Source organism: Balaenoptera musculus, chromosome 18 (assembly GCF_009873245.2).
Source record: "Balaenoptera musculus isolate JJ_BM4_2016_0621 chromosome 18, mBalMus1.pri.v3, whole genome shotgun sequence".
Taxonomy (NCBI): Eukaryota; Metazoa; Chordata; class Mammalia; order Artiodactyla; family Balaenopteridae; genus Balaenoptera; species Balaenoptera musculus.
In genome coordinates, this window is record NC_045802.1 from 43,126,674 (window position 1) to 43,138,258 (window position 11,585).

At 35.1% G+C, this 11,585-nt stretch overlaps 1 pseudogene; it reads right to left on the bottom strand.

Annotated features, from left to right (window-relative positions):
• Nucleotides 1-6,246: 6,246 nt before the first annotated feature.
• Nucleotides 6,247-8,795, bottom strand: LOC118884292 (annotated as a pseudogene).
• Between the last annotated feature and the right edge of the window lie 2,790 nt (nucleotides 8,796-11,585).

Consider the following 11,585-nt stretch of genomic DNA (forward strand, 5'->3'; position numbering starts at 1 on the left):
AAAAACTATCATGGCTGAGCAGAATCTTGGGAGTTGGTTATTGGACACGAGTCTGCCTTCTCCCCAGGGTTGCCAGTCTCTCTAATAAAACAACCTTTCCTTTTCCAACCAACACTTGTCTCTTGAGTATTGGCTTTCGAGTAGGGAGCAGCTAAGCCTGCATTCGGTAACACAATAATGTGTCAGTTCATCACATCCTCACCTTGATTTGAAGCACTGAGAGCAGATGTACATCATTTGTAACTCCACTGCTTAAGCTCTGTGGTTTGTGAGTTCTTTTTACTTGCTAGTTTTGATACCTATGTTTCATCTTCATAATTTAGGGAGAAACTTTGTCACAGTAAGTCTCTAACAGAGCAAGAGAAAGTTGGAATTGTGTTTCAACAAAGAACCACACGTTCAGCCTTGGAGAAAGTAATAAAATAGATGGAAATAATTCCTCTCTTTTCTATAAAAAAGACTGAGTTGTTTCTTAAGACTCTTGTTTGTAAACTATGGAAAATCTCTGAAGTTAGCCTCCATCCACCAGGGAGAGAGGCATTTCTAAGATTGCATTACCATTGAACAGTAGACTCATGTATTTTTGTGTGCAAAGATATCAAATATTTAAATTAAAAGGACATTATATTTTTTAGATTTTCCCCCTTTTTTTGTTTCTTTGTTAGTTTCAGACCTGAAGGGGCCAGGTTTGCTAATAATTCTTTTCTGTTTATAATGCATTATCAGAAAGATTGTGTAAGAATACTGAAGTAATTCTGGTGAAATCTGCTTAATCACAGATTCCCACCAACTGGGGTTTGTCTTAATTTGCTTGGGCTACTCTAAAAAAATATCACAGATTGTATGGTTTATAAACAATAGAAATTTATTTCTCACAGTTCTGGAGACTGGAAGTCTGAGATCTGGGTGCCCACACTGCTGGTGAGGGCCCTCTTCTAGGTTGCAGACTGATAACTTCTTGCTGTGTCCTCACATGGTAGATGGGATGAGGAATCTCTTTGGGGTCTCTTTTATTAGGGTATGAATCCCATTCATGACTTAATCACCTCTGAGAGGCCCCATTTTCTAATACCATCAACTTCAGCATTAAGTTTTCAACATATGAATTTTGGGGAAACACTTTCAGCCAATAGCAATATTTTTCTTCAATTATTGAATATGAGAATCATCATTTATTAATATTTATATTTTTAGATCATACACAAATAATTCAATGAACTTTAAGAAATACTTTAGCATGCTAAATGCATCAAAGTATAGATTTCGAATCCATTTTCTTCTATCTCTCCATATTACAGCTTTTGTGTACTATATATTGACTGACAGAGAGATGAAAGGGTTATTCAGTGAGAAATCACTCCATACTTTGTTAAAATTATAGAGCATTATTTGAGCAAGCTATGAATTGCCAGACTTAACAACCTAAATTAGTATTTCTTAATTTAATAGAAATAAAGTGCAAGAAAACAAATCAACTGGCTGAATATAAAATAGGACTTTCAATTTAAGCTACCCAGTATGTCGATTAATATTGTTACAAACAGTATCATCCTTGCCAGATTTGATGTGCTTTATCTGTTATTTTAAGTGGCAGAGCAAGGACTGGAGGAGTGGATGTTGAGAAGGGCAATCACATGCAGCCTGTTGACCCTTGGACCTGCAACATTTTCTTCATGGAGATAAGGAGACCTGGGAGCCTATGCTGATCATATCACCTTATTTGGTAATATCTTCCTCCATTCTGGATTTGATGTGTACTTTGTTCTGCTTAAGAGTGTACATCATATAGCACCTGGCCAAGAACACTGCTCTATCTCTTCTTGCAAGAGAACAAATGGGGTCCTACACCTGCAGCATGGGGTGATGCACACCACCATCTCTCCCTGTTTCAGCTGCATGGGGCGGTGAGGAGGGAGACCACTTGGCCTTGGGGACTGTCCCTCGCTATTGAAGCTGATCTTACTCCATCTCTTCTCAATGAGGAAAGCCTTATTCCATCCAGTGTGTGGGTAAAGCTGTGTTGCTGTGTTTTTCTTGGGCATTCTAACACCTGAAAACCAGGCGGCAGTTGACATCGTGGGGCCTGCTGCCCCTGGTGACAGGCGTTATTATGCTCTTTGCCATCCTCCACGAAGTGGGACTCCTCCCAGGAGGATGTCATTTGCTCAAAAATGTACTAATATTGCTTATTTTAAGTTAGCTTTTTAAAAGTATTAAACATGAGAATTTATCTTTTGTTTAACTTTTGTTTTACTTAAAACTGATAGCCAACATATATGCTAAAACCAATTAAATAGTACATGGATGCAAATAGCTTAGAATACTTCCCAAGAGTAAAGTCAGGTATATAACAGCTTGACACAGTTCATAACACTTTTTTTAAGTGGGGAATGACATTATTCTGATAATCAGCTCATTTATATCCCCCTTGGGGAAGAATTTTTCTTGATCTTACAATGATTTCACATATGTCCTTATTAGGAAATAACTATTTTTTTTCAGATTCCTTAGCTCCCTGTAGCTATGTGTTGCCATAATTTCTCGGCAAATTTTAACTTGCACCACTTTATATACAACAACCTGCAAAATCTTTTCTTTTCTCTTCTAACTCTGCTCCAAAGAAAAATTGAAAACTCTTAAAAAATTCATTTAGGTGCTTAGAAAAAGTGTTTCTTCTCTTTGATTCTTTATTTTCCTGCTCTGACTCATGTATGAGGATTATTCAAACCCTTATGCCTGCTGCAGCTTCAAGAGAGTGTTCCACCTGTTTATTAGAGTGGTGGGAAGCTTTGTTCCTCATTATTCTGTTAATCAAATCTTTCTCTGGAGTCCTTGAATATCAAATCTTCTTTTAAATTTTATTCATTTTAGACTTTGTCACCTTTTATTCAAATGCTCTTGGTTCTATTTTTTTCTTTATTACTTTTAACACAAAATAGGCTTTCAGAAACAATTGCATTCACAATTACACCCATATTTAGTTAAAATACGTATAATTAAAATGATTGATTCGGAAGCAAGTAATCTCAAATCGCATCTCACAAAATAAACTGAAACAAAATAAAATAATCAATATAAGTAAATGTAGTCATCTTTAAGAAATATAGCAATTTTTTGGAAAAATGTAAGTTTGTGACAATATGTCAGCAATATTTTAAATGTATATTTTTCTAATACTCTTAAACCCTAAAAAAGGCTATCTTTTGTTGATTATTCTCATTTTTAACAGAAAAAAGTTTGAATCATGAAATCTACTTTTCAATTTGCTATATAGGTACAAATAAAAATAAATAAAATATGTGTAATTAGAGATTTGGGGAGAGAATGCCAGCTGCTTAACAAAATGTGCGGTTTTCTTCCTCCTGGACTTGTTTTTCCTCCAAGTTTGTATTTAGTTTTGGTCCTGTGACTGCATCCTAGCCCATGACATTTGAGAAGAGATGCAGTAGGCCACTTCCATCTTGCCCTATGAATACCACTCAAATCCCTCTTCTGTTTTCTTTCCTTCTGATGGTTGCATATCTCTTTCCTGGGCAGCTTTGGTGCATTCATGACTTCCTAAATCAAACTCTCTCAGTCCTTGAGCAAGAAAGCCAATATTGGTCTATTCCCAGATTTAGAAAAAAATTCAATTGTATTAAGCCACAGAAATGTAGGTATTAATTTATTATAGCAGATACCACAACCTTAATTAATGCACTGTTTTCAGATAGTGTTAGATAACAGGGAACTGAAAAATAGCATTTCATGTTTCTCTTTCTTGTGAATTCACCTGGATAAGAATTCTAATTCAAGACAATCAATTGAACCAATACAAAATTTGATAATATTTTGTTACCTTATATCATTAGTATTTTTAAAATGTATTTTATTGAGGCAACGTTGATTTATAACATTATATAAGTTTAATGTGTACATTATATTTTTCTCCTGTATACACTACAACTTGCTCATTACCAAAAATTTAGTTTCCATCTGTCACCATACAGTTGATCTCCTTTACTCATTTTGCCCTCCCCTTCCCCCCTCCCCCTCTGGTAACCACTACTCTGTTCTCTGTATCTATGTGTTTGTTTTGCTTTGGTTTGGTTTGGTTTGTTAATTAATTTATCTTTATTTGTTCCTTTTTTAGTTTTTTATATTTCACATATGAGTGAAATCTGAATGAAGAGTTCCTTTCAACATCTCTTGCAAGGCAGGTCTAGTGTTGATGACCTCCCTCAGCTTTTGTTTGTCTGGGAAATTATTTATACTTCATATCAGAATGATAACTTTTCTAGATAGAGTATTCTTGGTAAACTGTTTTTATCTTTCAATATTTTGAGAATGTCATTCTACATCTGGACTGTAGGGTTTCTGCTGAGAAATCTGCTGATTGCCTAATGAGAGTTCCTTTGTAGATTACCATTCTCTTTTCCTTGGCTGCCTTTAAAATTCTTTCTTTGTTGTTTACGTGTGACAATTTTAATGTATATTTGTTTTGGAGAAGGTTTTTTTGTATTGAGGTATTTAGATGTTCTCTTAGTTTCATGGACTCGTATATCTAGTTCCTTCTCCAGGTTTGGGATGTTCTCCGCTATTATTTCTTTAGATAACCTCTCTCACCCTTTTACTGCTTTTCTCTTTCTGAGATACTCATTACCCTAATATACCCTTCCAAAAAGAGTTGGATAACTCTTGTAAAATTTCTTTATTTTTTTATATCTTACTTCCCTTTCATCTTCTATTTGTATCATTACCAGATTTTTATCTTTGAGTTTGCTAATTTTCTCTTCCATATGGTCTGCCCTATCTCCAATGCTTTCTTATGCATTCTTCACTTCATTTATTGAGTTTTTTAGCTCCAAAATTTCTCTTTGGTTCGTTTTTAGAGTTCCAATATCTTTAGTAAAGCATTCCTTCTGTTCATTAATTTTATTTCTGATCTCATTAAACTGACTTTCTGAGTTTTCTTATAGCTCATTGAGTTTCTTCAGAACACCTATTTTGAATTCTCTATCAGTTAGATTGCAATATTCCATGACTTTAAGTTTGGCTTTTGGAGAATTGTCATTTTCTTTCTGTGGTATAGTGTTACTGTGGCTCTTCATAGTGCCTGATGAATTCCCTTGCTGGTGCATTTGAAATTAAATGACAGGTTAGAAGTTAGAGTCTTGTTTTCTGGTAGGTGGCACTAAAACACAAGTTTTTGCTTTCTCTTACCTGAGCTGCCTCTGGTTATATTTGAGAGTTGGTGCTTTCCAGCCTCCACCACCTCTGTAACAGATGGGGATCCCTGCTTTCCTTATAGCTTTTTGTGCCTCCAGGGTTGTTGTTGCCTTGTTTCTGCCAGTGTTGCTGTCATCAGTGGGATGGTGGGCTCTTCCCTTGCATCCAACATGCCCTGAGTCACAGGATCTGCCACCATGGAGAAAGGGGGACAGTAGGAGGGGAGCTGGGGTCACGCAGGTGCTTCTATCCTGTCTGGTATCATAAGGTTTGCTGGTTCTGCACTGCAGATGAGTAAGATGGGGGCTGGGGTTGTGGGCACCACAGTGACTGGAGAGACAGTGTACCAGCCCACACTGCCATGGCTACTCAGTTAGCTTTGGCCACGGGCACTACTGCTGTAAGGAGGCTGGGGTCCTGTGTGCCACCTTCCCTGTTGCTACTGGCTTCTCTGAAGCTGTGGACTCAGCTACTGCAGTCAGAGGGCCAGGGTTGCAGGCACCAATTCTGCTATTTCCCAAGCTCTGCCTCTTCTATGTGTTCCAGTCCACCCACTTTTATATGTACAGATGTGTGGAATTCTCCAGCTTCCTGCTGTATTGAGAAGAAACACCTTTGTTGAGTTGTGGATATTTTACTAGTTGTAGTTTGAAGGGGATAGAGAAAGGTTTTTCTTCACTTTGCCATATTGCTGACATCCTGTCTTCCTTTAAATTGATTGTTGTTTTTTTTTTTCATATTTTCAAAATGGTAATTAGGTATTACCCAATAAAGTAATAAACAACTCTTAACTCAGAGTGCAAAATGAAAGCACCTTATTATTTTAAAGGTGCCAAAGCAAGAAAATACAACATAAACTTATTCACATTTTTAAGTAGTCATCTGTGTGATGGGTAAATACCATTTAAAAACATTTTCAGTAGAAAAATGATTTGTAAATCAGTTTACAGAAAACCAAAAAAATCAGTGTTTAATACCAACTTTAACTATAAATAACTAAAAAGAAAATTGTCTTCTTTTCTCTTTTTGCTTCAACATTTATGTCTTCTGCTCTTTGCCTTTGGGAGAAAATATTGCACTGTAAGGCTGCCATCTTTTGGGATGAGGACAAGAATCAAGATCTTCTTTAATGTAACCTCTTTCCATGCAAGTCTGAGCGGAAGGAAAACCAACTTCCCAGAAATTCTCTGGTGTGTTGGGTGGAATGTAGCAAAATTGGTGTCCAGCAGGAAGCCAACTTCTTTCCTCTTTCTTCTGCTGGAAAATCTGCATAATAAAATTTCACATTCCTTACATGTGTGTCCAAGCAATTTTCTTCTCTCTTCTTTTTTCCGAACCACCTCAATATGAGGAAAATTTTGTAAGCTAGTTTCTCTTTCATCATCTTTAAAATATGGCTCCACAAATGCTTTCTGTTTGACCTTATCTTGTTTATCACTATGAGTGTTTTTTTATTTTTTTGTAGTAGCTGACAACACCTTCTCTTCATCTGCTACTTGGGGGAAGCTATCCACCAAACAGGATTCATATTTTTCATGTGTAGTCCGATCAAACATATCTTCCAAGCTATCATACATTTTTCTTTCTCCATTTGCACTTTTTTCTCCCTTCTGCTCTTGCTTCTTCATTTTTAAAAGCATAGTTTCACTAACCAAGGTACAGTCCATGTCCACTGTCTCTCCTCCTGCTAATCTTGACTGACTGCCATACTTTATATCTACTACAGTAATATCCATTTTATACTGAGAAAGGTCTGCTCTTGGATCTATACTCCACTGGATATTTTCAAAGGATACATCTTGGTTGTTTTGTGGAGACTTTATTTTAGAAATTCTGTTAATGGATTTAACAGAAGAACTGGTTCAAATTCACATGCTCCACGGATTGACCTGGTTTTTATTTTTATAGGCTCGTGAGAACCAGCACCCTTCATGTCATCAAAAAGATTCTCTGTCTCTAAACTTTCACGTGGATGCAAAGGGATTCTAAAGATAGGATTTTCTTCCTTTATTTGTAACAGTGTTTTATTATCTGGAGATTTACTCAAGGACTGGAAAAGAGACTCCTGTAAACAGGACTCTTTTGGTTTAACCCACAGCTCCCACTCAAGGCCTTATGGCTTGAGGAAGAGCCCTTTGGAACGGGCTTCAAAACTTCATAGTCACTTGCTTAAATCTGAGTTTACAGTTCTCACTTCCTTGGCTTTTCTCTTGACACTGAATAGCTGAAAATCAATCAGACTGATCCTGAGGTTTATCCATCACATAGTCTCCATTCATGGAAGAACAACTATCCACTGCAAAAGGAAAAGCATTCTCTTTATCAAAGGAGGTTTTGGGGCAGCTTATTTCATCTTCACTTTCTTCCTCAATTTTCTTCCTTTTGGTTCTGCCTCCCAATGATTTCAGGGGTACTACATGTTTATCTTCATCAGTAACAGTATCTTTAGTGTGATCAGTACTATCCTGTTCACTTAGGGGTTCACTTGTCTTTCTATTTATAAGCATCTGCTTATTAGAAGACGACTGGTTAGTGATCTTGTTCACTTCAGCTCCAAGATTATGATGTGTGAAAAGAGCACCATCTTCAGATTTGGATCTAGGTTTCTCTAATCTATAATTAGAAGTGTTGCTGAAAGACACTGTTTTCAGATTTTTGTCTTGTTTTGTTTTGTTTTTGTTTTTGTTTTTTTCCCCAGTCTCTAAAAGAGAAGGGAAAAAAACTTGTATTCAAACTTAAACTACTTTTCACATTAGAGGTAGCTCCAAGTACAGGAGATGAAACCTGAGTGGTCAATTCTTCTTGAGGAGCAGTCTTTGAATTAGAATCTGAAAATGTTAAACTATCTTCACCATTTCTTCTAGATTCCTCAAAATGTCTTTTTTTTTTTTTTTTTTTTTTTGGTGATCTCATTCCAGGCAGTGGTAGAGCTCATCACCAAGAGGGTTCCTAGGGCCTCAAGATTCAGATTCATCTTGAACACTAAGTCCAAGTGTTTCAGCAACAACTGTAGCTAAATAATCAGGAGAATAACTGCTTTTTCCATATGTTTTAGCCATTGGAGCTTGACTCTGATCACAAGTGTTGGTCACTAGAATTTCACTTTCATTACGTTTATGTTGTGGAGGAGTTGAAGACTTTGGTACTTTTTTCAATTCATGTGCACACGCAGAATGCTCCAGTTTAGTGTATGTTTATTCTACATGTTGGATGTGGAGGTTCTCCTTTCTTTGTAGCCGGTTAGTACCAGAAAATGAAAACGTTGTTATTGGTGAATCTGGAATAATATCTTCCTCAGATTCAAGATCAGTTGCTTGATGTGGTTGATCATTCTCAATCCTGCTCTTAATTGATCTTCTAAAACCTTAATGGTTTCATGAAGGACTTTCTGTTGCTCTCTCAGCTGTTGATTTTTGGTGAAGAATTCTTCTAGTCTTTGTGCATCTAAAATTCATTCCTTTTTCGGTTTGGTTACTTTTACTTGTAAACCTTGTACTTCTTTATCATGATACTTCTTTAGTTTTCTCCAAAGATCCTTAGTCATTAGATACATCTGGGTTTCCACAACTGCTTCCAGAGACAGTCATCTTGCTTAATATGCTCCACACTTCTACTGCTTAATGTTTTCTGACATTTTCTGTTATATTATATAGGTCTGAAGTTGTCTTTGGCCAGTTTAAATGCAGCTTGCAAGATTGCCTCAAGATTCTTAAAAGCCCCAGCAGGGAAGCAGGCACACTCTGGGGCTGAGCAGAGAAGGCCGTTTGCTTTTCTCCTTGTTTGCCATTTGCTTTTCTCCTAGTTCCCTCACTAATCGACCAAACTGCCAGTGGCCAAGGCTCCCCCTCGGGACAGCCCGAGGTTTTCAGGGCTGGGGGAGGGCCCTAAACTGATTGTTGATAAACATTAACTTAAAAAGAACACCACAGTCAATCTGAGATTTTATTCTCATACAATAAATATGCCTTAGAGGATATTGGCAATACTAAAGCATGTTTTGGTTTTGGTTTTATCTCCTCATTTTAATGACATATAATTAATGAAAAACTCTTTCCTCCAAAATAATATATATATATATAAATATATTATATAATATATTTATATTTATATAAATATATTATATAATATATTTATATATATATATATATTATATATATATATATATATATATATATATATATATATAAAATACTTTGCACTTTCCCTTCCCTTTCAGCATAACAGAATCATCTACAGTATATGACAGGTAAGATTGGAAGAGTGGAAGAAACGTAATCAGGAAAAGCAGAGTAAATAAGCTTGTGAGTACAAATTTGCAGCCAATTTTTAATGAAGATTCTGTGTCTTTCTGTGGTGATTTATGACCATAAAACCCATAAATCCAGAAAGGTGTATTTTACTACAACTTTAAGCTTGTATCCCTTCCTATGTCCAGAAATACCAAAAGTATATAAAATATACAAAAGTATATATAATATACAAAAATATATAAGACATATCCCCCCCAAAATAAGAGACAGTAGCTTACTGCAGCGTGTCTCCTTTTAATTGATATGCAGTCTACATAGGCAAACGTTTGCTTAATCCTGGAGCAGCTGAGTCTGCACACTCTTCATGCTTGGGTGTAAAGGGATCCTGGAAAGCTTCTTCCCTAAAATGGAACCTATAAGTTCCTAAAACTTTTAAACAAAAAATATAACAATAAAAGCAAAAATATAATTTAAAAAAAACATATTCTGAGAAATATATTAATGTATTCATGTTAATAAAATTTTGTATTTTTAGAGACTTATAGGAGTTTATTATACCAGAATTCCTGGACTGGATTTCTAGCTTCTTAATTTATGACCTTGACTTCATTACTTCCTTACTTCATTCATCTGAACTAGGTTTCTTTATCATATAAAAAAGGAATACAAGCTACCTGATAGGTTTACAGTGAGGGTTGAATGAGACAGAGCAATTCCTGGCACATAGAAACTGTTCAATAAGTATAGTTTGTTATTGACATTGTAATTACTAATAATAGTAGTGGTGGCAGCAGTAGTAGAGTGGAAATAACAATTGTTATTTTGGTTATTTTTCAATTTTTGCTTGGTCATAGGAGTATCTGCCCAAAATCCTTCTTAGATAAATTGCAAAATTATCATATTTAGAATCAGCTGCCCACACTGTTTTAAAAAATCGAAGCAAAAAAATAGTATTAACATTCATGAAAATCGATTTCCGTGAACTGATTCCTATTTGTTAGCTCAAAAAAGCATATTAGTATATAGTGACATTTTATGCTTGCTGCAAATGGCATCCAGGAAACAGCTGTAACATTTTGATCTCCAAATGTGCCACATTGTAACTTCAAGGACTAAGCTAACTCTGAAAATTTTAAACAGACTCATTTAGAGAAAATCAATTATCTTGTTTTCAATTCAAGTTAATTTTGCTATGTATTTCTTTTTGATGGCAAAAAGCATTGCAGTTCATAAGCAATATTTAAAACTTTGTTTAAAATCTCTTGACTTAACATTCAAGATGCTGACTGTGGAGGCAAAATATGTGTCACATAGAAATATTTTTGTGATTTTTTTCCCAAAAGATTAAATCAGTTAAGTCTTATAAATTATACCATAGTATTTTTCAATAGTTTAATGCATATTGAAATCTATTATCAAAAAAATGCATGATCTGTGCATTTTAAGCAAACAAGTTATCTGCCACATATGAATAACAAATGAGAAAATACTCTGAGGACTAAAGTTTACTAAGAGTAACTTTTGTGTGGAATGTTTTGAGATATAAATAAGGAAACATAGTTTCCTATATATGATTGTAAAACTGAAAATATTTCTACTATCGTCATTTCCAGCTTCATTAATTAACTTTATGAGCTTTATTTGACGTTCTGCTCTATTCTGAGCCTAAGAACTTACAGTGTGGAATAATAATACATATTTTCTCCCTCACATACTGTTCTTGAGGTATTACTAATTCCCACATTTGTATTACATGAAAAAAGTGGGCGGCAAAGACATGCCCTGTCCTCATTGTTGTAAAAGCAAGTAAAAATGGTTATTCTAGCTCCATATAATTAATGAAAAAAAAATAGATGCAAAGTTCTAAGAGAGCATAAAGTAATTGCTATTCAGACAGAGGTTGCATATTTAATTTTATTTTTCATTTACAACATTCAAATATTTTAGTTTCATTGTAATAATTGTTTCCTATCCATCAATGGACAATGATTTTTAATGGGGTCATTACTCCATTACAATAAATACAGTAAACTGGAATGTTGAAATTATATTTTTAATGTTGTTTTTAAACATTTATCTGACTCAGTTAAGAGGAGGCTATGCTCGTATACACATATGAATAAGATA